General features: G+C 43.7%; 3 long non-coding RNA genes across 3 annotated transcripts; 1 reads left to right on the top strand and 2 right to left on the bottom strand.

Moving 5' to 3' along the window:
* Positions 1–501: 501 nt before the first annotated feature.
* Positions 502–15,248, bottom strand: LOC121823399 (uncharacterized). The gene is made up of 2 exons (XR_013045393.1): positions 15,147–15,248; positions 502–1,572 (listed from the first exon to the last, which is right to left on the bottom strand). It is a non-coding gene; the product is annotated as an uncharacterized LOC121823399 (long non-coding RNA).
* Positions 15,106–26,997, top strand: LOC121823398 (uncharacterized). The gene is made up of 4 exons (XR_013045391.1): positions 15,106–15,515; positions 23,172–24,029; positions 25,027–25,264; positions 25,511–26,997. It is a non-coding gene; the product is annotated as an uncharacterized LOC121823398 (long non-coding RNA).
* LOC121823400 (uncharacterized) lies at positions 16,216–23,078 on the bottom strand. The gene is made up of 3 exons (XR_013045392.1): positions 22,944–23,078; positions 22,520–22,642; positions 16,216–16,608 (listed from the first exon to the last, which is right to left on the bottom strand). It is a non-coding gene; the product is annotated as an uncharacterized LOC121823400 (long non-coding RNA).

The following is a 26,997-nucleotide window of genomic DNA, read 5'->3' as shown; positions in this document are numbered from 1 at the left end:
TGAGCATGAGCAGGGGGTTTTGTTTGTTTTTGTTTATGGAAGCACAGGGCAATTTATCAGTGGCTACACCACTAAAGAAACTTACTCTCCCGTCGCCTAGCAACCATTGGCTGACAGTTTCTCCTCAGGGAAGGGGGGGGCTCAGGATCCCCTCCTCTGGAATGTTAACTGAAATAATCTTGCGTGGGTGACCCCAGCCCCTGTGAGTTTGAGAACACAGTCCCCGTGCCATGTCCAGAAGACAGTGTCTCACTGCTCTCGTCCCCATCTCCTGACTCTTGCGTGGTTTCTTCCTCCGCATCTGGGATGGTCCCTGGGTCTTTCAGAGATGGAAACACAGCCTCACGTAGAGATGAGCATGCAACAGGCACTTATTCTCAGGGCTTTGTCCAATTAAGCCCTAACCACCACCCACTGCAAACAGAAGCCTCTCTGCTCGGATCTTATTCTCTGGAACTAGCAGCACTAGCCTGTGAGCATAAAAATAAATATTTAGAAGGCTGTTAGACACCATATCCATTTATGAGAACAGTAGTAGGTTTCTACCTAGAGTCTAGGATATCCACAGCCATTGGCTTTTAACCAGGTTTACGTTACAGACATGGATTCCCTCCTTGGGATTGGGCCTCATAGCCAATAAGAAGGGGGTCGCTTACCCCACAACAGTCATGCACTGTAACTGGATTTTTCTGAGTGTGAGCAGCTGTGGTGTACCTCTGCAGCATCTCATCACCCAATGAGACTCTGCAGACCTGAGTTGAGAGTCTTGTGGTGTTGCGATTCACCCTCTTTCAGGAGTCAGTCTGCTGAATGAGAGGAGTCTTTTATAAGAGAGACGTGGAAGGTCCGAAGTGAAAGATGCTGAGCTTTCAAGATGGTAGGAGGAGCCATATACCAAGGAATCCCTGTTTTATAGTCTACTCTGATTCCCTCTCAGGGTCCCCAGAAGGACTGTATCCCTGAAGAACTAATTGAGACTGCGGGCTTCCTAACATGCATGGTAACAACTTTGTGTTGTTTTTTCTTTAAAGCTACATAAATTTGTGGTGATGTGTTATTGCAGCAGACAGAACTGAATACACTCTTCAAGCCCTGTAAGTATGAAGACTTGATCCAGAATTCCTTGATTCTAAAGCCTGTGAATATAATCCTATGTCAGGGAATTCTCAAATCCATCATAAGCTCTGTCTTCATGAATTCTGGCTCTTATGTATATGTCGTGTGTGTGTGTGTGTGTGTGTGTGTGTGTGTGTGTGTGTCTGTTTGAGCAGCACTCCTGAAGGGCTGCCTAAGAGCATTCACATGAATTTGAGACACGAAGAAATTTCAGATCTGTTTGGGTGACAAGCCCCGTCCACAGGGAGACAACGTCAGTGTCTTTGTCCAGCAATGTGACACGGGTCTGATCGATGCACTTTGCCCAGGGAAACTCCACACCGCTGGGAAGCCCTTTGCACCTGCTTCCTCCCTTCCTCGTCCGACTATTTTCAGCAACTGATGCGGAAGACGGGATCAAAAAGCTGCTTGAGGGGACTCTGAGGTTGCACCTGGATGCCCGGCAGTTTTTAATCCCTGCAATAAAGAAGAGAGCCGATGAAGGTATTTTAAAGGGAACGTCTACGTGACCAGTGTAGTTCCTTCTGGGCATTAATTTTCCAGTATTTGCTTATTATGGGAAGAGATGAGATGTTTGCCAGCAACGAATGTGTATGTTAGTTTTGTGCTCAGTGGAGGAATTTGGAAAACACAGGGAAAGAAGCATCTACTATGTAGACATACCTGTTTTTCTTCCGTGTGGGTCATCCCTCCAAACAGCACTGGAGACAGGTAGTGTTCTGACCCTTATCTGCTCCACAGGAAAGGATTGGAGATGGTGAACCCCCAACTTGTCTCTAGGGACTATTTTAATCCACAAACTCTCCTCTGAGGACATTTTCTGACCCTTCGCCTAGGTGACTTCCCTCTCTTGAAGGAAATACGGCAGGAAGTAGGAGAAGTAGTAGCTCGGTAGGGAAGCACCCACCTAGAAGCAAACCCCAGAACTCTGCACCATTAGCTGTAGGCTGCATATCCACAAGCGCTCTGGCCTTAACAACAAGGATGTCATGTTACTATGACACAGAGTATCCTTCCATACTCTATCTCACCTGACTTTCACAACATTAGTATTCTCATTTACACATGAAAGCATGGAATATTCCAGAAGTTGAAGAACTTTCCCAACATCTTGGAGCCCATTAAAATGGCAGAAGCGACCGCGGACCTGTCACTTCCGGTCAGCAAGTTCTGCATGTCGCCTGCCGTTGCGTACCTTCTCTGCTACGTTCCCAGGAGCTTATCTCCTGCAGTGTGAAATTTCTATCCAGCTCCCTTGCACTTGTCCTTCCATGCTTTCATTCAGTGGTTTATAGATTCATTCACTGTTATTGCTAAAGACCAGGTAACATACCACGTGCCTGAGGAGTAATTGGGGGAAATGGACATTGTCCTTCTGTTTGCAGAACATGAACCATGTTGAGCAAACAGGTGAGCATGTAACTGTACAAAGAGAAGGTTGTAAGTACCAGAGACTGAGACGCCCATGGAAAGCTTTATTCAGACTGGCAGGGCTGTCCCGGCACGATTCCACACGCCTTTAATCTCTGCACTTGGGAGGCAGAGGCAAGTGGGTCTTTATGAGTTCTAGGTCAGCCTTGTCTACATGGAGAGTTCCAAACCACCCAAGGCTATGGAGGGAGACGCGGTCTTAAAACAAACAACAACAAAACCAGACGAGCAGAGCCATGCACCGGTGTGAGAGCCAACTTGCTGTAGATGGAGAATCTAGCCAGAAGAGGCTCCAGAGGCAGAGAGGAACGTACAAGTCAAAACGAGCTCCAGGTCAGGGAAGCACACACAGGGCAAGATGCCCTGAAAATAGAAAGCAGAGACAAGAGAAAACTAACGCCGGTGGGTAATGAAGGGCTCAGACGCTGCAGGGAGATGGAGGGTGTATTAAAGATTTATAGTCTTGTTGTGGGTGAAATAGACAGGCTTTTAAACACAGGCACGCAGGATGAGTGCCTTAAACTTTTAAATCTTGTCTTTAAAAAAAGTGCTTTGGCTACTGGGCAATCAAAGAACAACTAAAGGGAACAATTGTGTCTTCAGAGAGTGAACAGCTTATCCTAAGTATATTTTGGAAATAAACTCAAGCATACTTGCTCATCAGTAGGGTGGCAAATGGAATCCAGGTCAAGGTTAAGGACCAGGTCAATTCTTAGGTTGGTAGAAGTGAAGGACAGGGAGGCTGAAGGCTGGCAGAACCTGAGGGGAAGCTCAGTTTGGTAATGCACACAGTACACCAAAAGGTCTGTACACAGCCAGGAAGTAAGCTGGGGTACTGATGCGAACCCCTGTGATTTCCACTCTTTCTTTCTCCGGTAACACTTATCAACAACTCAGTCAGGCCACAGCTGTCTGTACCCCACCCACATACAAACCCAGAACCTAGAATATTAGAATATTGCCTCTATCCAAGACACTTCACATTGTTTTGAATCCTTTTATTTAAGAAAAATCTTTTAAATGTTTAGCATTTGAGATTTAGCCCAAGAGGGCTGGGCAGGGACCACACTGAGGCTTTTCATCCAGTGCTGAATCTCCTCCAGTTTTCTATACTTAAAAAATGATGATTCTCTCCAGTAATTGCCGTGGGAGTTTTACTATATTCCGTGTCCTCATAGGAAACCTTTTTTGGAATACAGTTAATCCTTTTTAAAGTTAGCTCAGATTTTTCCAGGAAACTTTGTTAAATATATTCTCAGTCTTTAATTATTATACCCTTACAACAAAGGGTAGGAATTTTATTTAGAAATTTTTATTCTGACATTTAGTTTACATTAGAGAAAGGAAATAATAAATTCCAAAGAAACATAAGTTCAAAAACAAAACAAAAATAACAAACAAAAAAAACCCCAAAAAATAAAAAACCTTAGACCCAAATGCATTTTCAAATCCTTTCAGTGGAGCTGTGGGAAAAATCTCCAACTTTATTGGAAAGAATTGCAGTCTTTTTTTTTTTTTTACAAAGTGCTTCTTTTTGAACGATGCTTTTGCATGTGAAATGAAACAGCTGTCTTTGGTTAAACCATCAGTCTATATTTGAACCGTTTCCTAAAATAGAAAGCAAAGATAAGCTGTTCCTTTTTAACATTTTAATTAGCTGTCCAGATTCAAATACTGAGCCCTGGTGTTTACAGCTCCTTTAAAAAGAAAACACTTGTGAACATAAACTCACATGTTTTTCTAAGGAAGTGCGTATGTGGTGTTTGTAATATCTATAGCAGCGTGTGTGTGTGTTTCTATAATCTATGACTAGAGCTAAAATGAGTCTTTGTGAGCAATCTCCTCCCACCTGGAGCTCCCACCCACTCCACGCACACATCTGGCTATGGGGCGCTAGGGTATTTCCACCATTCTCCAAGTGGATCCAAGAGAAGTGAGGATTTCTGGTGTGTGCCTTGGAGTTTTATGAGTAATGCGGTACTGCAGATGGTCCCCGCATCCTGTAGAAAACCTCTCCAATGTACTTTATTTTCCTAAGTAGGGTACCACCACGTCTATCTTCACACTGGAGCAAGTGGACTGTGTCTAACTTTCTAGTACCTGTACATAACCGATCTTGGAGCTTTGAAATGCTTTGTTGGTAAAAACCAGCCTGAGCAGGGACAAGACTTCTCATGTTAGCTATTTGGAGGATTTTGCAGCAGAAACAGTGGACCTGCCTGATAGGTGCCTGCCGATGAAAAGGGGGCCATGCATGGGCCATACAAGGCACATTTTAAAAACTGCATTTGTATTTCATTACTCTATAGCTTAATTCAGTCTTTTTTTTTACATATATGCATATGAATTTGAGGTGACTTTTCTGAAAGTGCACAATAAATTACTTATGTTTACCTGCAATTTAAAAATGCTGATGACAGAACACGGCCTAACATGCCACTATTTAAGAACGCCTACTTTTCTTCAGAGGCAAAGTGGCTCAAAATAGGAACAAAGCTCAGACCACGAGACAAAAACCAAATAAGACTAGAAAGTGTGAATTCCATCAACTTGTCGCTCCCATCTTTATCATCAGTTTTGTTTGGCTTTGAGACAGGGTGTTACCGTATAGCGCAAGTTGGCCTGGAACTCACAAACTCCATGGTCCTCCTAGCATGCCCGTGCCTGCTCCATCCCAGGATGGCAACCCAACACTGTCACATCCAGCTTCGTCCATCTTTCAGATATTGAGATGTTCGCCCTCGGAGTGTCTGAGTTAAAACTCTCCTGATGGCAAATGGAGAGATGCTATGGGTGGAGTTACTGTCATAAGAGCCTAGAGTAGAGAGATGTAAAGCGAGCCCAGAGCACCACTAAGTGCTGGCCCTGCACACACTCCATTAGACCAGACTAGCCAGGTCTTTCTGGGCTCGGAGCCTGAGCTGGCCCTGAAGGTCATTCTTCCTTTATTGTGTTCCATTTTGCCTTGTGTTTGCTTGTTCCGCTATTTTGTAATTAGGACAAGGTCAGAGGTCCCACTAGTCTAAGAGACTGTCTTACTCAAACGTTCTTTTTTACCCTGAACGCACATTTGATTTCCACCTACAATTATTTTAAAGATATATAATAGTCAGCTTAAAAGACAGGTGGGGCACGGGGCTACGGATGGCCGCCACCCTTGGGCATGTCACTGGTGAGTGAGTTGCCCAATGGTAAGAGGTCACACACAATGGCACGAATCACCGCCTCCCTCCGGCCCTGTAGCCCAAGGTCATGGGTGGAGCAAATACTACTACATTTCCCCTTTCTAAGTAAGAAGGTTCTAAACTTAATGCAAACTATCTACAATAAGAATGGTTATCAAGTGTTATCCAGGAAAAACATAGGGTAAAGGTAAGGGAGAAGGGTCAGGAGCCCCTTCACTCTGTTGTCTGCTTCCTGGTTCATCAAACGGCCAGGTGGATTGGCTCCAGGTCAGATCAGAGGATGACTTCAGCTGTCTGCTCCATTCTGTATTCGTGAGTGTATTTCCTCAACTAATATCTTAATAAATCCCTATTACCCATTTAAAAAAAAAAAAGAAGAAGAAGAAGAACCCACGTGACCCCTCTCCCTTTCCTTTTAAGAGGTCACTTACAAGGGCAAGAAGCACCTTATAGCCCAAGGTCATGGGCGGAGCAAATACCACTACAAAATGGTGATGGGCAGGACCAGCCAGTGAGTCTTCTCCAGGAAGGCCGTGAAGCACTTGAGGCATTGCTAGTACACCAGTTTGAAGTCGGTCATTGCCATAACAGGGATCCCAGGAAAACACATTTTAATGTGCTAATGGGGGAGGGGTGCAGAGAGACAGGACTCAAAACCCAGAGGCTGATGCGCGTGAAGCAAGCCTGAAGCTACCCTACAAGAACCTGGACTTAGTAAACTCACAGAGACTGAGCGAATGGATATGTGCCGAGAGTGTTCAGCTGTGCTTAGAATGACCACTTTGTCAGCATATTATAGAGGTAGATTATTAGTTGGAATAGTTACTGTTTATTTTGTTTTATTATTTTCACACCACAGTCTGTATCACCAAGTTATACATGGATCTAAACTATAACATTTTCCCATTATAAATAAGTACATACATATATAATGTACAGATGGTTGATGAACACGCTAATGGAAGCACAAATTTCAAAAGGATACTTTCTAACCTTGTGTTACATTTCCTATTCTTATTCTAGTCTCTCTATTTTCAGAAAAGACTGGTTATAAGTCATGAGACTGACATTCTCTCTAATGGGCCCCAGCTTGCTGTCTGAAAAACCACTGGGCCATTGGAGTGTCCTTAACCGCATAAGCAGAGAAGACCCCTGGAATGACAGAAACTAACCTAACTAATCTAAGGCCACTGTCACAATGACTTGAGGTTACTTTAAAAGTCTCAACTGGAGTGCAGACTTGCCTAGATGTGTCTCCACGGTTCAGACCACATGGGCATTCACTTTTTCCTTCCTCTGCTCTGTTGTCCATTCATTTCCCAAAACTTCCTTTTTTGCACATCTCCCATCTACTCTTCTATCTCCTCAAGAAACGATCCCGGGGTTCCTTCTTTCACAGTCACAGGAGAATGAGACAGAAGCTGCTAGACCATGGCAGTGGAAGGAGACATTGACTGAGGGGAGTGACGGTCGCCTTGGACAAGGGATGGAGACCGTGGGCAGCCTCAACTGCCGATTTACTGTTTATTGATCGGTGAGCTTGAGACTATTTAGACCTCCAAGCGCGTTCCACGAAGGCTGGCAAGTCTAGGCATCTATCTCTACAGACAAACTTGCGTTAAGACGGATTGAAGCACAGGAGACGGTCCGGGAGGAAGAAGGGAAGTTGTCCTTAGTGTGCTGGTGAGTTCAGAGGCAGGGAGGCTAGTGTGCAGTGGGGTGTGCCCATGCCATGGGTTCTTCTCAGATGCAGAGGAAGTACCACGCACTCTCTGACCTTTGTTTTGTTTTGACAAATGAGTGTCGTTTAACAGTATCGAGCCCTTTAGAGTGCGTTGACCTTCAGTTCTTTTACCATTCTTTTCCTTTATAAATGGTCTTTCCATTCATTCGTGTTGTGTTTGACTTTTCCTTCCCAAGTTATAATACACTACACATGTTCCCCAATCTTCTTAAATGTCATTTCTCGTTTATTGCATTCGAAGTTTTACTTTAAATTATCTAGAAATTACTCACATGGGACAATTCTTTCAGTCTTTAAGTGAATGGATTGGGGTAAATGTGCTTTCTTTCATGTAGATTTGTACAACTGATTTGCCAGACACGATTCAAGAGAATGAGGCACTTTTCAGGGAACACAAATTGGTTTGAGAGCCCTACCAACAAGTATTATAATTTTAAGGTGTGTGTGTGTGTGTGTGTGTGTGTGTGTGTGTGTGTGTGTGTGTGTGTGTGCATGTGCATGAATGCACACCCCACATGTTTGCAAGTGCTCACAGAGGCCAGGAGAAGGCCCTAGGTCCCCTGGAATTATAGCTGCAGGTAGTTGTGCGCCACCTGATGTGGATGCTGGAACTCCAACTCCAGTCTTCCAGAAGAGTAACGAGTGCCCTCAACCACCAAACCGTCCCTGCAGCCACTCACCAATCAGATGTGCGAAATTTAGCTGTTCGGTCGTGAGTGTGACTGCCAACGCCGGTGTTTGGCATCCCAGCCGTGACTCCTGGGAACCCCCAGGCAAACATCGCCTTTCCTTTGGTCCAGGCTTTCTCTGCATCTGGAAAGAGAATCAACACCTCTTGCCTTCAAGCAGAGGAGCTCGACTTTGTGGGCTTTGAGGATAACAGAGCAGACATCTGCATAGCAGCATGGCTTCCCTTCTGCCAGTGGACAACAATCTGGGAGAGCAGCATCCCTTGTCATAGCTGCCATGGTTTCCACTCCATGTCAGTCACTGATTCCCCCCACTGGATTCCACCTGTGACCAAGAGCACTTAACAGGAGATTACAAAGTGTGTATTGAGAACCCGCTTCTTTCTGGTTTGGCTTCCAAATGAGCTCTGTGCATTATTCTGGCAAATTACGTTCACCTGAACTAGACTGGTTCTTCACCACCCGTGTGCGGCTCATTTCCAGCTTTCTGTTTGTCTAACCTTAACGTCCCTTCAGAACGAGGAGTTCCCGGACTTTCCTCCTAACGAGTCGGGCTCAGTGTCTACACTGTGTACTGCAATTCTTGGCAGCCTAACCAAGGCCCAGCTCAATCCAAAGGGAAGTGTGTGTGTGTGTGTGTGTGTGTGTTGTGCCGGGGCAGGGAGCTGTACAGCAGCCACAAGGTTGGATCTCCCCAGCCCTGCCTAAATTATTAAACCAGCTACAGGAGAGACTTATGCTGTGCAAAAATGAAATTTTGATTCTTCCAATAGCCCTTCATTCCTTCTCCTCATCAAGTTACAGATAGTCGATACAGGCTGGATGCAGATCAGTGGGAGAAGAGAGAAGGCGAGCAAGGGACCCTGGGATTTGTTTAGTTGGGAGTTTTGTTTTGCTTTTTCAAATTACTGTGTCAAATATGTTGCTTGTTACAGACCTATTGCAATTATTGATCTCATCTCATTTTAATTTTGGTAGGTGTGATGGTTTGGAAGGAAATGGCCCCCAAAAGGAGTGGCACTATGAGGAGGCATGGCGTTGGAGGAAGTGCGTCACTGTGGGGGGCGGGCTTTGAGGTCTCTTTTGCTCAAGCTTCCCTCAGTGTGACAGTCAGTCGACTTCCTGTTACCTGCAAGATGTAGCACTCTCAGCTCCAGCACCACATCTGCCTGCACACGGCCATGCTTCCTGCCATGATGATAATGGACTGAACCTCTGAAACCGTAAGCGAGCCACCTCAATTAAATGTTTTCCCTATAAGAGTTGCTGTGGCCATGGTGTCTCTTCACAGCAATAAAATCCTGACTAAGACAGTAAGTCATACACATCTAAAAGAAAGTAATCCATTTCTTTTGGATTTTTCTTCATAGTGGAATCTAAGTTTTCAAATCATTTTCTAATAATTTTCTGCATTTCGCTTGTATCTGTTGGAATCTGTCTCCCATTTTGTCCCTGTGCTGGCTAGTTTTATGTCAACTTGGCACAAGCTAGAGTCATCTGAAAGGAGGGAACCTCAATTGAGGAAATGCCTCCATAAGATCCAGCTGTAGGGCATTTTCTTAATTAGTGATTGATGGGGGAGGGCCCAGCCCATTGTGGGTGGTACCCTCCTTAGGCTGGTGGTCTTGGATTCTATAAGAAAGCAGGCTGAGCAAGCCATGAGGAATAAGCCAGTAAGCAGCACCCCTCCACGGCCTCTGCATCAGCTCCTACTTCCAGGTCCCTGCCCTGTTTGAGTTTCTGTCCTGACTTCCTTCAACAATGAACAGCAATGTGGAAGTGTAAGTCAAATAAACCCTTTCTTCCCCAGGTTGCTTTGGTCATAGTGTTTCATCACAGCAATAGAAACCCCAACTAAGACAATCTCCATTTGTGGAGATAGATGCAAAGTGTCTCCAGTAGGGGAAACTTCAGAAGAAACATTTCCCTTCCATCTTCTACAAACACCATGACTCCATACCTTCAGCCCCCAGGCAGTGAAGACATCATGTTGTTTTATGCTATTCAGTTTGTGGTGATTTATAAGAAAGTCTCAAGAAACTACTTTAGGGTTTAATCAAGAATTCTCCCCAACTGGCCATCCCATAACTCCGTTTAACCCATAGTACATGCCACACTATGAAATAATTTCAGGTGCCAGTCCATGCAGTAAGCAGACTAATTGGTGATATTCACACCTATATATTTACATCTGTAATGCTTACATACATCTACAATGGGTAGATATTTGAAGGTGCACAGATTATTTGTGTTCCCCAATGTCCAGATGGTTGTCTGAGTATTTGGGTGGTCAGGTAATTGTCTGTTGAATGAATACATGAACTTGCTGGCTACAGAAATGGAACTAAACTCAGATAATCTCTAGATAAAATCCTTTATCATAAAGTTTGTGATGAGGCTTTGTATCAGTTGTGGGATGTATGATGTAGATTACAGTGTGGCTTATACCGTGGAATTTAATATCAATAACCAAATGGTCAAGGAAGAACGGAATCCATCTAAATCACAGTGTGTCCTGTAAAAACACTCCATATTTTACCCCAATGTCTTATTTTGCTTTCTGATTACTTCATAACATATAATAGAAACCCAATTTTCCAAGAATGAAGTGCTATTTTTTTTACACGATTTGTTTTCTGTTTTCTGAAAACATAAAAGAGCAAAGGCTTCTAATAGCTCACAAAGCACACAGAAGCAGTATTCCAAATATAAATTGGCCAGTCTTCCCAGCCTCAAATGAGACTACTTACACACTATTATTTTTTCACTTGTCTTTGCATGAATATGCATAAAATAGAAGAATAGAAAAATGATAGGTTTACCAAGAAAAGGTGCACATATGTAACATAAAGTTATTGTATGCATCAGGACAATATAAATATCCATGTCTTTCATGCACTGTATTTGTGAATTTTTTATGAGTGTGGTTTTAGGTAGCTACTGTGTTTTAGTTATGTCAACACACTACACATTAGCAAGTACTGTATTGTTGCAAACCTGTAATTGTGATAATTCGAAAAAGACACCAGAAATACTTGAGTGTGAACTTAAGCACTCCACAAATATTTTTCTTGCATTGGATTTCTGTGGAACCATAGAGACAAAATGCATGAACACTTTTAAGGCTTTGGTGAAAGCTCTGCATTCCTTCCGGAAGTATTCCTTCCGGAAATACCTTGGGCTCCACCTACATGTGTGCACAGCACAACTGAACACACCTCATTGTTTGCACTTCCTTTGTGAAGAGTAAGAAGGTCAGTTGTTTCCTGTGTCTACACAGCTTGTATTCTCTTCTTTATCTCTTTGCCATACGCTTTCTTTGGAGGGACTAATGTTTTCCTTTCTTTCTCAAAATATTTAACCTGTATTAAATATATTAACCCCTCGACATGTTGAAAATATTCTTACTTTGTTTCATAATTTCACTCTTGATGTTTTTTCTTATGTAGATTTTTAAGTCTACAGACAGTATGTGAATACTTTTTATTATGTTTTCTCCAACTTGCATGTTGGGAAGAATAGCCTCACTATTAAGATGTCTAAACCCATCCTCTGTTGAAAGCCTGCTGCACGGTAGATAATGTCTGGGTGCTAGGGTTGTAGAAATGGTGAGGGGAAATTCTTGCCCTCACTGAGTTACAATCTCGTGTCTGTAGGTTCACAACCATCAACCAGAACTGACAGACAAATAGACAGATGACCAGACTGTTCTTGGGCCTTATAAGTTCATACTGGAGGTGATACCTGACAGTTGAAAGTTCGTTTGCGAGTGATGGGGGTCTATGCTAGCATATGCTGTCCAGGGACCATACGTGGAGGAAAAGATCAGGTTCTAGGAGTACCTGGGGGAAATCCCTCACTGCAGAGAAGATAATAGCAAGTTATCCTTGCTAACTAAGCCTAATTGGAAAAAATCCACGGAGTGTATTTGATGGTCAAAGGAATTTATTTGGGGGTTAACTCACAACCAGAATAAAGGAGTTGGTAGCAGAATCCTGGAATGGTGGGGCACAGTCCAACACAGTTCTCTGGAGAGCTCTGCCTTGATTCTCACCAGCATCCAAGACCACAAGGTAGCAAAGGGAGAGCACACAAGTGCATCTCAGGTCTTAAGGGTTCCTGGTGGCCACATCCCAGGGGCAGGTACCTAGCAGCTCCCTGCTGCCTCACTAGGGAGGGTGCTTCAGGGTGTGGCACAGACAACCACCCACCACAAGTGCCAAGTCTGTGCAGTAAGAACTTGCGTGAAGCTCCTCCACAGGGGCAGGTCTGAGAGATGGAAACCGGGACCATGATTCAGATGGTGACATCAGAGTGGAGAGCAGCAGGTCCCCACACCTTCACAGGCTGGGTAGAGAGTTTTGAGTGCAAACTTAAGCACTCCCGGAAGTGTTTAAGTGGGAAAGTCATGTGTCTACTGGGCCTGCTCAGGGGAAAGTGATTTGGAAAAGGGAAGAGACAAAATAAAATGCCATTATTGTCACAGACTTAAGGCAAGATGGGACATTTGTCTAGAGTTTACTTTGTGGTTTCATTTATTAATTATATTACATTTTATTAGTTAAATTAGCAGTTACCTGAGAATCAGCTCTTTGTACAGTTAATTCTTCGACTTGTCTGTCTCCCTTTAGATGTCTTTTTTGTTTTTCCTCCTAAGTGTTCTAGTTTTAACTATTGTTCCTTTAAAATATTGCAATTATGATGAATTCCATTAATACCACTTTTTTTAAATGTCAATATTTTTTCTTATTACAGATGATTTTATCACTTTTCTTTAAATCTTATACATGCATGCATGCACACACACACACAGTTATTTTAAGCAATAATACATTAAAACTATTTTTGTGGCAGACCTGGCACTATGTGGTAGTTTTCTTGTGATCTCTGGGATGATAACCTGCAGATGTTATTAGCTGCAGCCATCTAAAGCTCAGCTAGGCAACACATCTAGATAGCTCGTTTACATGACAGAAGAGAAGGCTGGAAATGTAACCAGGGCTTTGGAAGATGGTCTTCCCTTGAGTTTCTTTAAAATCCAGAAACTGAATTCCAAAAATATATTTCCCAAGAGCGCACCCTCTTTGGCTAAAGACAGGTAGGTATTGCAAGGGCATCTGTGAGTTGGGGGTAATTCCCCACATCACATGCCTGGTGGGGATGCACCTGTCTGTGGCCCGGCTGACATTTCAGAGACTCTTCGCTTTGCTTCAGTATCAGCACTCAGATTTGTAGGGAGGCACTGAGTGTTTGTAAATGTCATTGGTCAGTGTTCCCTGGTTCAATAGATGCTTCACGTTCATTATTGATTTTTTTTTAATTTGAGTCATTGCTTTAATTATTTGATACTAAATAGTGAATCAATAATCAAAGTTAGTTTTGTAGGCCATCTCAAACAATTTCTAGAAGGATGAGGTGTTCTGGTGGTGATTTTATGGCCACTCTCCTCTCCTCTTCTTCCTCCTTTTCTTCCTCCTTCTCTTCCACCTCCTCTTCCTTCCTCCTCTTCCTCCCTCTCTCCATCTCTCCTTTAATTTCCCCCTTATCTCTATCTACCTGACCCTTTTCTAGTTCTCTTTATCATGTCTTCATATTTTATTTCATTTTAGCTTTCCGTTTATGTATAAAACTGAATTCTTAGAACTGAGAAATAGATGGTGGATTAAACCCAGCCACTGTTTTCAAGGGAGAGAAATCTAGGGATTTTTTTTTTCATTTCACAGAGCATCACTGACAAAGAGGAAAGCAGCAGTGAACCCCTAGAAGAGGTTCTCAACCTGTGGGTCACAACCCCCTTGTGGGGGTACCTCTCAGTTTGTCCGGCACATCAGATGTTTGCATTATGATTCATAACAGTAGCAAAATTACAGCAATGAAGTAGGAATGAAATACTTTTATGGTTGGAGTCACCACGACATGAGGAGCTGTATTAAAGGGTCACAGCATTAGGAAGGCTGAGAACCACTGTGCTAGAAGAAGATAATCCCACAGTGACCACTGGGAGCCACAAGCCCCCATCTCACACACCAGCATTTAGCTTTTCTTTATCTTATTATACGAATGCAAGTTAATCTCACCATGTGACACCAGAAAGAAATAGTATGGCCAATATTGGATTCTCATTAAAAATTAATAGTCGGATGCTTCCCATAAATCCAGTGTCATCTGGTGAGTTCCTAATAGAGCAGCACATGACAAGGTAAATTGCTAGTGACTTTGGGTAAACGTCAGGGTTTAAACAGTCTCAGAAGCAAAGTGGCTCCAGTGACACTCTCGGTGATCACAAGGCAAGGTGAAATGACTCACAACCAGACCGGAAGCAAGCAGCAACCCAGCTCTCCCAAGACCCCATGGAAGATACTGCACCAGACATACTTGACCGAAGGCTGAGATCAACGATGATCATTAAGTTCACCCAAAGAAGCACACCAAAATGGGCACACCAGCATCCTGCCCAGGCCCACGTAGACACGCTAACACAGGCATAGCCCATCTCACGTCATTTTGCCAAGAGTTCTGCTTACCAGAATCTGCTTTAGCTGGGGCGGGAAGCAGGGTGTGAGGGCAAGAACAAATAGATGTCCTTCTCTCCTAATCCTTCCCTCTCCTCCCTTTCTTCCTCCCTCCCTCCTTTCTTTTCTCTTCATTACTGTCCCTATTAGATCATATTTCTTGAGAATTTTCAGTATTTCTCAGTTATTTATACGGTCCATGGTGAGAACTAGGTAATTGTTTATTATATAAATTAATGGTGCGGAGTAATTTAAAATGAGCAGACCCTTGTGTGACTCTCTCTGTGTGTGTGTGTGTGTGAGAGAGAGAGAGAGAGAGAGAGAAAGGGAGGGAGGGAGGGAGGGAGGGAGGGAGGGAGGGAGGGAGGGAGGGAGGGAGGGAGGGAGGGAGGGGGAGAGGGAGAGAGAGAGAGAATTCTAATGTTCTGACACCAGTAGCTTGAGTCCTTGGCCGCCACACTGCACCTACCCAAACAGAAGGAAATGACTCATTTCTCCGGGGAACTCCATGTTGCTGGCTGGGACACTGGCCTATCACTGGACCACACAGTTATGTAGTCCTAGTTCTTCTCAGCACGCAGAGAGCATTATGAGGTCACCCTCTGCTTTTTTCCCAGGTTCTTTTCTGCAGTAGAGAACAACACTTCGAGCTTAGCCATGGCTGTGTGGAGAAAGGGGCTACCACACGGGCCACCTGGAGAAGAACAGAGGTGGTGGTTCTCATAGTTTTACCCTATAAAGTCACAGGAGGCCCTAGGACTGTGCATGTGAGTGGGTGATTGGGGAGGTATAGGGTTTGCTCTCACAAGACTCCATTCACGTTTTTATCAACTGATGAGTGAGTATACACCTGATCTGGGGCGAGCTTCTTGTTTGTTTGTTTGTTTGTTTGTTTGTTTGTTTGTTTGTTTGTTTTTTGAGACAGGCTTTCTCTGTGTAGTTTTGAAGCCTGTCATGGAACTCGCCTGGCTCTGCCTCCCGAATGCTGGGATTGAAGGCGTGCGCCACCACCGCCCAGCTATGGGCTGAACTTCTTAAGAAACCTTGTTCAGTGAACATTGTTGAAAGGGTCACATTGCTCTCACAGTTGATGGAGCTGTGTAATTCCTGCTGGTGTGAAGCCCATCCACCTGCCTGATTTCTGGACGAGGACACAGAGGCCTCTGTGTTTCAGGGCACTACCCAGCACTCAGCACTACGTTGGACCTTTTGTGCTTTTTGCAGTCCTGATTTTGAACCTTGGGCCTCTGGCATTCTAGGCAAACCCTCTACCACCGCGCTGCCGCCAAACCCCTCGGCACTCAGGCGACCACACAGAAGACACTGTTACATGTGTGGGTCCAATGCACAAAAGCACAATGTCACTTGGGCAGGCCTCCGTAAAGATCAGAATGGGCACCGGGTGACATACGTTATTCACCACTTGCACATGTCTGTGAGTGTGCTACAACCAAAGGTTTGAGGGTGGCAAACAAAGCTTAAGGAATAGGCAGATTCTTCACTACCCAGCCTCTGGACGTTAACAGGCAAATCAAAAATCTTTCAAAGATGTGCAGCGTTAACCACACCTGGCACATATTGTTATAGGATAAATAGGAAACAAAGCACGTAAGCCTAAGGACTTTGGGGAAATGTATTCTCCATTTAATTTGGAGTGAGCAAGAAGGATTCTCATTTGATGACCCAGGAATGGAATTCTTTAAAAAAAATCCTGTTTTTGTACCATATAAGACCTCACGGCATAATGAAGACCATGAACACAAATGGGCACTTGATGAGTGAAAAAGGATATGCTGTCATAACGGTGTTCAGCTGTCTCTGGAGCTGTGTGTGAACCATTAGACGCCACTTCTAAAGGAGACATCATCACACTGGGCGAAAGTCCAGGAAATCCAGATCTTCCCTTAAAATAATCAAAGAACCAGAATTGCCTGTAGATAAACAGATTAAGAGTCTCAGCAAATTTCCATGTGTAAATTTCTTTGAAATATCTCATTATTGCTAGGCCCAGCAGTTTGTAACAAAATATTACCAACTCCTTAAATAATGAAACAAAACATTACCAACTCCTTAAATAATGAAACAAAATATTACCAACTCCTTAAATAATGAAACAAAACACTACCAACTCCTTAAATAATGAACACAAGGCCACATCCAGACACTCAATTGATTATTTTTATAACTACTTGATACTAAAAGGATTTGGTTGTTTTAAGGATTGTTGAAAAACTGTTGTATAGATGAATTGTTTCAAAATTTAAAACCAGAACAGGCTGCTCAGCTGTGCAGGGATCTTGACATCAGAATCTTGGCCCAAGCTGTGAGCTAAGCAGCATTTCTGGGACCCGAGTTTATCTAGACTGGCCTTTGAGCAGGGAGGCACCACAGTGTCCTTTCCAGGAGATACACCCCTAAATCCTCTCCTTTCTCCTTTGATAACAAGGCTCAAAGGGCATCATATTCTTCAAGCCTCACCAACAATAACACACCGCCATGTGGTTGAGTGCTGGGTGTAAAATGAATGGAGATCATAGAGCGTTCCCATTGAAAACTTCTACAGAGACTAACATGCTGACATACTATTATTTTCATTCCCATTTCCTCACCAAGGTGGCTGTCCAGCCATTCTGGATCACACTCTGAGAACTCTGACCCCCTGTTGTAATAGGGGAGGTCCATCACCAGCACTGGTTACCTGTCTCTGTGGAAAGAAAGAAACAATTCTGGCTTGTTTGGGACCTTGAGTTTGGGGTGACTAGTGGTAGCAGCCAAACATAGTCCCTAAACTGGCAATGACATGGGTGTTGAGCTTGACCCGAGTGGTGAACAGGTCCCTGTGTGGTGCATGCCCGAGACTTTCAACTTTTCCTAGGAATTTAACATGGCTAATGATTGCGGGCCACAGGGCTTTACCCCGATTTGGAGATTTGCATGATCATTGTTCAATGTTGGTTTTGCAGATGATGGCATTGAGTCAGCAGAAGTGTGAATTAAAATACCTACTTCTGTTTTGCATCCTGGGCACAAAGCTGGGAACTGGGAACTCATTTATTTTAGAGGTAGGAGTTTTCAGATTTCTGAGTGTTGTGGTTGATTTTGGCCAGCTCTGTCTGAAATATCCTTTATAACAAACAGGGCCTCTGGCTGGGCTCCAGGCCAGTTCTTCCACAACTCCTTGGCCTCTTCCTTTATCTTTCATGGATTCTGAAGGACTGGCTTGGGATAAAACTCTTGTGTTTTCTCTTAATTTCAGTTGACAGTAAACCTCGCATGGTTACAGAAAAGGCTCTCAGATTACCCCGTGTGGTAAATGAGGCTGAAGAAGAACAGAGGGCGAAGTGAGGGAATCCCAGCTATGAAGGCCCAGTCCATACTTTGCTAAAGGGGGAAGAAGGCCAGAAGGGCTGTGAGTGGCTGTGTCTCCCCATTGTCTGGACCAGATGGTGACTCACAGTGTTGACAAGCCAGAGGAAATCCTGCATTTCCCCCTTCCTGGGGTCTTTGGTCTATCTGCCTTGAGAGAGGCAAACATTTAATTGTTCTGTTGGAGTTGGATGACAGTCATTCAAACCCTCTTGCTATGTCGCAGGTAGCCTCTAATAAGTGATGTCATCAGCTCTGTGGGTTTAGATGCTTGGCAATATGGCTGGTGCTGGCATCTTTCCACTGCCCCGGGAGATCTTCAAAGTCCTGCTGTGTTCACCTGCTGTGTTCAGTGGCACTGTTTGCTGATTGGTGCTGGGCTGAATCAGCACCACATGCACTTAGGTGAGTGCTAGACCACTGCACTACACCCCCAGCATTTTCTCTGTTATTATGAAGCGATGTTAATCCCCCTTTCATCATGTTCCATCCTAAATTTATATAAGGTTAATTACCCACTTCGTCATATTAAGAAAATACTACACAAGCTGTCAAATGATTTACAGTGCCGAGTATTCATTGATTTTCTCATTAATTTGCATAAATATTTAAGACATGGTTCCTGCCTTAAATGATGCCGAGAATAGTGGCCTATAACTAACATAATTCCTCAGTCATGTAACCGTGACTGAAGACCAGAAAGGATCTGGAGCGTATGCTCGCATGAATGATAGTCAAGGGAAAGTTCACAGAAGAGATAACGGTGATGCAAAGGGTGGAAGTTTGTGTAGGTTTTAAATCACTGGTTCCCAACCTTCCTAATGCTGTGACCCTTTTATACAGCTCCTCATATAGTGGTGACCCCCAACTATAAAGTTATTTTCATTGTTACTTCTTAACTGTAATTAAGCTTCTGTTATCAGTCATAATGCAAATATCCGTGTTTTCCAATGGTCTCAGGAGACCTCTGTGAAAGGGTTGTTTGATCCCCCAAATGGGTGGGTCATGACCCACGTTGAGAACCACTATTCTACAATATTATGGAGAGAAAAAAAAAAAGTCAGTTCTTACAAAGAATGGAACGGAGTACATTGAGCCTTGGAATCAAGCTGAGCACATGTTGGCAGAATGCAGTAAATTAAATCTCTGTCTGGGCAAGAGGTGTTCTCAGACAACTGGTAGCATTTGGTTTACCAGGCTTTGCCTCCCATAAGCTGATGAGGACAGTGTGGAATCCACAGTGTTGTAAATTACTACAACTCATGTCATTTTCCTAACATAATGGTGGAAATAACTGGCAAACCTATAGAGTGACTAATTCAGTAGCGGGGTAGCTGTGGAAGGTGCTAGAGCTTGACCTCCTGGGAAATGGTGACCATTCAGACACGCTCAGAGACACCCTGGGAGCAATGGGCTGGAAGGGGAATGTGGCATGTTGGTTAATTATTAATCTACTCACAAAGCAAATGAGTGCTACAACTCAAGTTTAATATAGAGATGTTTGAATCATTGAAGGGGATAAGCTGCTTGCCAACTTTGATGAATCCATTTATGGACAGTTAAGAGGCTGTGTACAAATTAACTGGTAGAACAAAAGGGTTGATCTCTTTTAACCCTCCAACACCCCCTTTTAAAAATATATTTATTGGCGCATGCTTTTAATCCCAGTACTCAGGGAGGCAGAGGCAGACAGATCTCTGTGAGTTCAAGGGCAGCCTGGTCTACAAGGCAAGTTACAGGAGAGCCAGGGCTGTTACACAGAGAAACCCTATCTCAAAAAACAAACAACAAACAAACTGTGTGTGTGTGGGGGGGCCTGCGCATGTGCGTGCACGTGCCTGTAGAGACAAGATGAGGACATCCAACCCTCCCCTGGAGCTGGAGTTACAAGTGGCAGCACTTGATATGGGAGCTGGGAACCACACCCAGAACCTCAAAAAGAGCAGCATGTGCTATTAACCATCTCAGGCACTTCCAACATCTTTGGTGAAGAACATCCTCTAAGCTCTATGCTCAGTTTTTGTCTTTACTGTAGCTGGTCTGTGCTGGCACAGACAGCCTGGACTGGTCATATCATTGGAAAACAGCCTGTTATTTAGACCTCTGTAGGTTCTGGCGATCATGAGTGAGTAAGCATTCCATTGCTCAGGCTAAGGGACTGCTTCCTGCTGAGGTGTGGTTGTTGACTATGCTGTGCCTGCCTGGCTGGCAACACAGGTCTGTGGTGGTAGACTGAGGTTCTCGCTCTTATCCACTGTATAAATGTAATGCTTCTATTCATCTGTCTGTAAGAGCTGGTGCCTGTGATTACTTTTTTTTTTTTCAAAAGTAATTACTTCGAATTCAGTTGATGAGAGTTACTTTTCCTCTCACTCGGCCCTTTTGCTTGTTTTAATTTGTCTTAGGATATTATTGCCTAGATTTTTTTTTTAAGGCTCAATGACTCACTCTCTTATTTTATTTTATTTTATTTTGAAGGCTTCAATTTTACTTGATATCTTGGTTATTTCCCAGGATGCTTTCTTGGCTGAACTCGTCTCTCATCTGTCACTCTGACACATTCTAATATCAAAGGATCTTTGGTATCCACCTGTTGAGCCTTTAGATATTATCCAGGAGTGTCTATTTCAATCCCAGCATGCAATGTGTGAACAGGTTGAGATAATCTTCCTCTTATTGCACATGAAATACCTTAATGCAAGGGCTTTAACTGAAAGCATGCTTATTGGAAGAATAACCAAGTCAAATCTCTGGATATAGCAACTTCCCATCTAGAAAAGAACCGGCCATGCCAGTCTTAACTTACAGAATGTTTCGGCTGAAGAGACATTTGCGATTTCACCTTCCTGTACTGCAGTGTCCATATTATTTATGCATTGCAGACCCTGGTTCTCACATCAAAGTGTGTTTGAAGATGAAAGCTTCCAGGTCATTATGTGCTTGTCACTGCTGTGACTTGAATCAGAAATGCTAAGACAGAGTCTTCCTAATGCTGGAGCAAAGAATTGGAAATCATCTCTCTAGTGCAGGAGACCAATACAGTGCCTCCCATTTCAAACTTTTCAACTAGTCTGTATTTTTCTTTCAATCAGAGGATTAATTGCTGGGTGTGTCTCTGTGTATTTTAATTTGCCACAAAACTCAGCAGCCAGAGATTTTACTGGGTCTTACATGGTCATTATTGACAGAATCACTGGCCACACATTTGAACTCAGTATCCCTCTCTCTTCGCTCCTCCAGAGTTGGAAGATGTAGCTAGTCTTAAAGGTGTGATCTGAGGAATCCACCATGAAGAATGAAGATTATCCTATCTCTTGGGAAATCCCAAAGGTTCATTCAGTCCTCCTCTCAGGAGCCAGGGACCAGGACCAGTCAAAGAATCTGGTTATTTAATGAGGTTCAATAATTGTGTGTGTGTGTGTGTGTGTGTGTGTGTGTGTGTGTGTGTGTGTGTGTGTATTTTACTAATATGCTGTGTCATGTCCTAGTAACTTTGAGAGGCAAAGCAAGTTTTTGCAGTGAATTTCTATATTGTTATATTTAGAAATGAGAGAAGACAGTTCATCTATGTGAATGCGGTCAGTTGGAGATAAAACTTCTGACTCTATGAGAAATTAGATTCTTTGGAGGAAGTGAGGGCCACCACCAGATGCTTCACACATATGCATTTTCATATCTATAAGCAGAAAAGCAGAAAAGACACACATAGCATAATTCTGCAAACCATGTCAAAAGCATATGCTTGAGTTGTACGCTAATCGGGTAGAAGAAGATTAAAGAATAACTCCTGTAAATTAATTGAAAAACTCTTAGTTTGGGAAGAAAAAAAATACAGACAGAAGGCAACCTGGGATTAGAATGACAAGATGCAGATGTTTGACATCTGCTGTTTACAACTATTATCATTGCCTAGTGGTAGGCAAGGGGGGGGGTTCTGTCTAGTGTTCTGGGGGTTGCTGCATTGATGTAGGTTTGATTTATCTTATATCCCTCTCAGAGAAGCAGTAACAGACTTATAAAGATTACATTAGCATTTTTATGCCTTTATAAGAGTGGGCTAGGTGATGGCTTTGCATCTTATTAAACAAAAATAAAGATATTTTAAAAAGTGTTCTTCAACACTTCTAACAAGTAAGGGACCCTGTGGTTTACTGGGCTGCGTACCTGAATCTCAAGCCATGCAGAGATCAATGTGACAAGCGAGACTCACTTCGCCATAGAGGGGGTCAGGAAGAGAATTAACTTAATTGGTTTTTGAGAAGGGGCCATGAGGTGTTATCTCTTTTGTCCTTCCTTCAAATGGTTAATTCAGTAGAATTTTACATTTAAAACAGTGAAGCCCCAAACAAGGTAACGTGAGTAAGATCTCAGCTAGCTCTTAATGGGAATGATAGAGAAACTATTAAAACTCTGTTAGCTTTCTGCTACTATAAGTAAAGACCTGAACTAATCAATTTGTAAAGAGGAAAGGCTTACTTGTGCTGATGTTTTGAAGGTCTCAGGGAAGGCTCTGTGAATACTGTTGCTTCTGTGTCTGCGGCCTCATTGCCATAACAGATTTCACCTTACCGTTAGGAATGAAACCGGAAGAGGAAGACCCTGGGCATCCAAGTGCATTTTAAGGGCACAGATTCAAAAACCAGAAGACCCCAGGGCCCAACTCCTAACAGTTCTACTACCTCCAAAACCCAGGACGCTAGGGCCCAGGCTTTTAAATACAAAAATATGTGAGTGTTTTTTTACAAGCCCAACTATGGAAAACTGCAAAGGCAATGAATTTGAAGTCTTTCCCAGCAATGCCCAAGCTGTACATGAATTAGAAGTGATAGACTGTTAAGAAACGGTATACCAGGAATGAACTTCACCCAAGAAGAAATGGCTGTTAGACGTTCCAAGTCACCTTTCTTATGTCACTTTAAGTGGACCTTTTGTCAGATTGCTTGTGTATGATCAGCATGATTTACTCGAGGATTACATTAGCACTGTAAGAGAATTGGTCCTTCTGCGGTGCTGGGAATGCTTTGTTAATGTAATGTGTCAGAATCATAAACCATCAAGGGGTCTGTTTGGTTGCTAGGCAGCACAAACATTGTTTCCTTCTCTTGTTTCTTGCTGACAAAACCTCTAGGGAAGGGCTGGACCTCAGGACAGGGACAGCTGGAAACCGAAAGGTACTGAACCATCCACAAACTTCCCATGAAGAAAGAGCAAAGTCAATTCCAGCCGGAGTCGCGGTTACTCCTTCAGATCTGGTTTCTGGACAGTTCTCTTCCCAACATCGTTCAGTGTTTCACCATGTACCATTCATAGGGCCCAACTGTGGCTCTAGTCTTTCTCTGTGAAGCACAGGGTTCTGTGTGAGAGAAACATGTTTTTCATATATACACAGATTTTTAACTAAAAAGGCCAATATTTAACTGCAGTGGGTGAATGTAAATAGGCAATATGTGAAAGGAAGGTCAAGTAAGTGATAACCATTGTGGGAAAATATTTACCCTCAGCAGCAATAAAAATGTGGGTGATGAACTACGCAGTGATATGTATTGATCCAAGGAGAAGTTGGTGACAGCGGCAGGCAGCACCCTCCTTTCTTGGGTGTTCGGCTGCTTCCAGTCACAGCTTTAAGGGATGGGACAATGAATGAGCGTGGATCCTCTTTAAGTCTCTGAATCAGCAATCGCGCGTGGAGAATTTGTGTTATGTAAGAGATGATCAAAGTCCTGTTGATAAAGAGTACTCAGAGCAGGGAGAATTTGGAAGTACACACTTTAGTTATGGGGGCTTATTAAGTTATAGGATACTTCATGGGATGGAATCTTTATTACATGTTCATTTGTTATTGTAATGTGTCAAATTACAGGCTTATTATGTATCAACACATTATGGTCTCAAAGGATAACGTTCATAGGAAAGTGCTCATGATGTATTAGGTGTAGAAGAAAGCTTCCAGGAAACAAGAACAATTCCTAATTGAGTATAAAAGACAGTATGTATAGAAAATACTGAAAATGCAAACTAAAATGTTAATAGAAGCTGCGGGGCTGGATTTGATTTTTTTTTCTTTATTTGTTAATTTCTTTTTTGGGTATTATGGGAAGATTTAGAGCTCAATGGATTAACTTTCTAAAAAAGAGAAAGAGAGAGAGAAAGAGAGAGAGAGAGAGAGAGAGAGAGAGAGAGAGAGAGAGAGAGAGAGAGAGAGAAGGAAAGTAGTCCCTGAGACAGGATGGGTCACTGAACCTGGAGGTGGGTAACCAGAAAGCCCCAGGGGTCCTCCTGTCCCTGCCCTCCGCAATGTTGGCATCATGGGTGCAAACACGGCCACACCGGATTTTTATCTGAGTTCTGGACATTCAAGCTCAGCCCCTCCTGCTGGTACCACAAGGGTTCCTACCCACTGAGCCATCTCTCCAGCCCCGCCATGCTCCTCTTCCTCCTCACAAGATTGGATCCGTGGACTGCCCCAACCCAAGGATGCCGTTCCTCTTTCAAAACTTAAGATAGCCACCTCACCATTATTATAGATGACCCTTGGAATGAAAGATGAAGAGCAGGACTCACAGGAAAACTGTATCCCATCAATTTATGCTATAAATCCCTCTGCTGATACTCACATTGCTCAACAGCTGGGGAGGACCTCCCAGGCCATGCTAACTCATAAAAATATTCTTAAACAGAAGCTACAGGAAAGACGAAATGCTCAGCAGCACCCCCTGGCTACAATACGTCCAATAGGTTAACTTTCTCCCTTTCTCCGCCCACCCTAATGTCTCTAACTGCTTCTTTTATACATCCTGCAACAGATCTCTGCTGGCAGCTCCATGGATCAGTACCACTCTCCTTTACGTCACTTTAATATCACTCTTTCCAGGCCGAGAGGTATCGCCGCCCCTCCCCTTCTTCTTTGGTGTAAGGGAAAGATAACCTCCTGTGTAGCCACCCCCCTGCCAGGGTTTTGTACCCGTGTTGTGATTTTTCCACAGGTCTATCTATGTGAGGAGAAGGAAGCAACACAACTGTTGACCAAAGATGAGAGATATTCCGCTGTGGGATGTCGTTCTGTACGCTGTGAACATGCGTCGCTATGATTGCTCAATAAAGAAGCTGATGAGTCAGGACATACATAGCCAGACAGGATATCCAAGAGAGAGACAGGAAGAAAGGCAGAGGACAGGAAGATGCCAAACCACCATCCAAGGAACAACATGTCACGGGATGCAGGTAAAGCCACGGAACACGTGGCGATACATAGATGAATAGAAATGGGTTAACTTAAGATATAAGAGCTAGCTAGCAAGAGGCCTGCCATAGACCTTTTATAAGTAATATAAGTCTCTGTGTGTTTACTTGGGTCCAAGCAGCTGCAGGACCATGGGTGAGAGAGATCCGTCTGGACCGTGGCGGGGAGGGGGTTCCAGACAGGACCTGAGAAACATATGGCTATCATATTCCTTCCTTTACTGGTAGGACTAGGACTTGTCATCTCCCTTGGATCTTCCAGGGCTGCAACAACTGCCATCGTCCAGACACGTCATCTGGCTGGAGACTTCAGACACAGACTTGATCGGCCATGGTATCTACACCTCAGAGCCTCGAGTCACTCCAAAGACAGATGAACTGTCCTGCCAGGGTTGTGCTTCATGACAGAAGAACACTAGACACAATAACTGCTGGACATGGGCAGACTTGCTTGGTGTTGGAGGAAAGTGTTGCTTCTATATAAACAAATCAGACATTGTGAAAACTAATGTCAACACCCTCAACAATCTGCACAAAGACCTACACTCAAAATTCCAGCCCATGGAGCACATTAGCTGGTTCCATAACCTCTTATTTTTGTGGCTCCTACTCTTTATCAGTGCTCTGATTATGCTGTTTCAGTTTGATGCTTCAGTTCTTCCATTACTAAAATTACCACCAATCAGGTCATGGCTCATTACCAGGCCCTGGACCCTTCTAACACAGGTGACAGGTTCTTCAGGGCTTACGATGATACCTTTCCACCACAAAATGGGGAGATGTTGGAATGTTCTCACTGACTGGTAGTGGTTGTAGCCTCCCATGGCCTGGTAGCTTATCTCAATAGATCGAAGACACGGGACTCCCTCCCTCCCCAGCAGAACTTCCTGCCTCCACCTGCCCTTATCCGGAGAATGTCCCTAGGTCTAGAGGACTGACCTTATCTGAAAGCTGCCAGATGCCTGATTTCATCAAAAGCAGTCTCCGGGAGGACTGTCTCCATTCCTGCTCATGGGCCCTGTACAAAGCTTTCTGCTGCCAATTCTGCCTCTTTGCATTCCCAGACTGATGGCTGCCAAGCCAAGAGGAAGAAGAGGACTGCCACACCTCCCCATATGACTTATGAATGTGTATGGAAAAACAATCAGAGAAGTGTGCTCAGTTCTTTTCTTGATAGGACTCCATGATCAAAACGTGTAGAGAATGAGGATACAGACTGTGTCCAGGAAGAGTGGAAAAGGGGGGGGGGACTTCAACCAGTATACCCATCTGTGCCAGTTTGCCCCCCACCCCCAGGTCAGGCAGAGCCCAGCATGTTGGAAGATGGCAGACTGTGACCTTTCAACCATCACCTTACCTTTTCACTCGCTTATAAGCAAGAATTTAAGGTTTTATGTGTTTCCCCCCCCTTAGGGGGCAGTGTGTGGGTTCCTGAAAAGTGGACCCTCCCCCATTCCCCATTGTATCTAAAAACATCCTGCCTTACAGTATTGGAGATTCAGCCTTCTTATCTGATTCTCCTAGTTGATGAGCATCAAGGTCCACAGGCCTAATGGAGATATGATTAATCAGAGTGCTGAGTTGACCTCCTCTGTCCTTTGTTGTGGTCAGCATGAATGGCAGACACCCTTCAGGTCTCTTGTTCCAGACTAAAGAATGTTTTCCTAGGTAACTTCAGCATGCAGTTAAGCAATAAAAAAAGAAACTCAAGTGTA

This window comes from Peromyscus maniculatus, chromosome 17 (genome assembly GCF_049852395.1).
Source record: "Peromyscus maniculatus bairdii isolate BWxNUB_F1_BW_parent chromosome 17, HU_Pman_BW_mat_3.1, whole genome shotgun sequence".
Classification (NCBI taxonomy): Eukaryota; Metazoa; Chordata; class Mammalia; order Rodentia; family Cricetidae; genus Peromyscus; species Peromyscus maniculatus.
The sequence above is the reverse complement of the archived record's forward strand: the minus strand, read 5'-3'. Positions and strand labels throughout refer to the sequence as shown.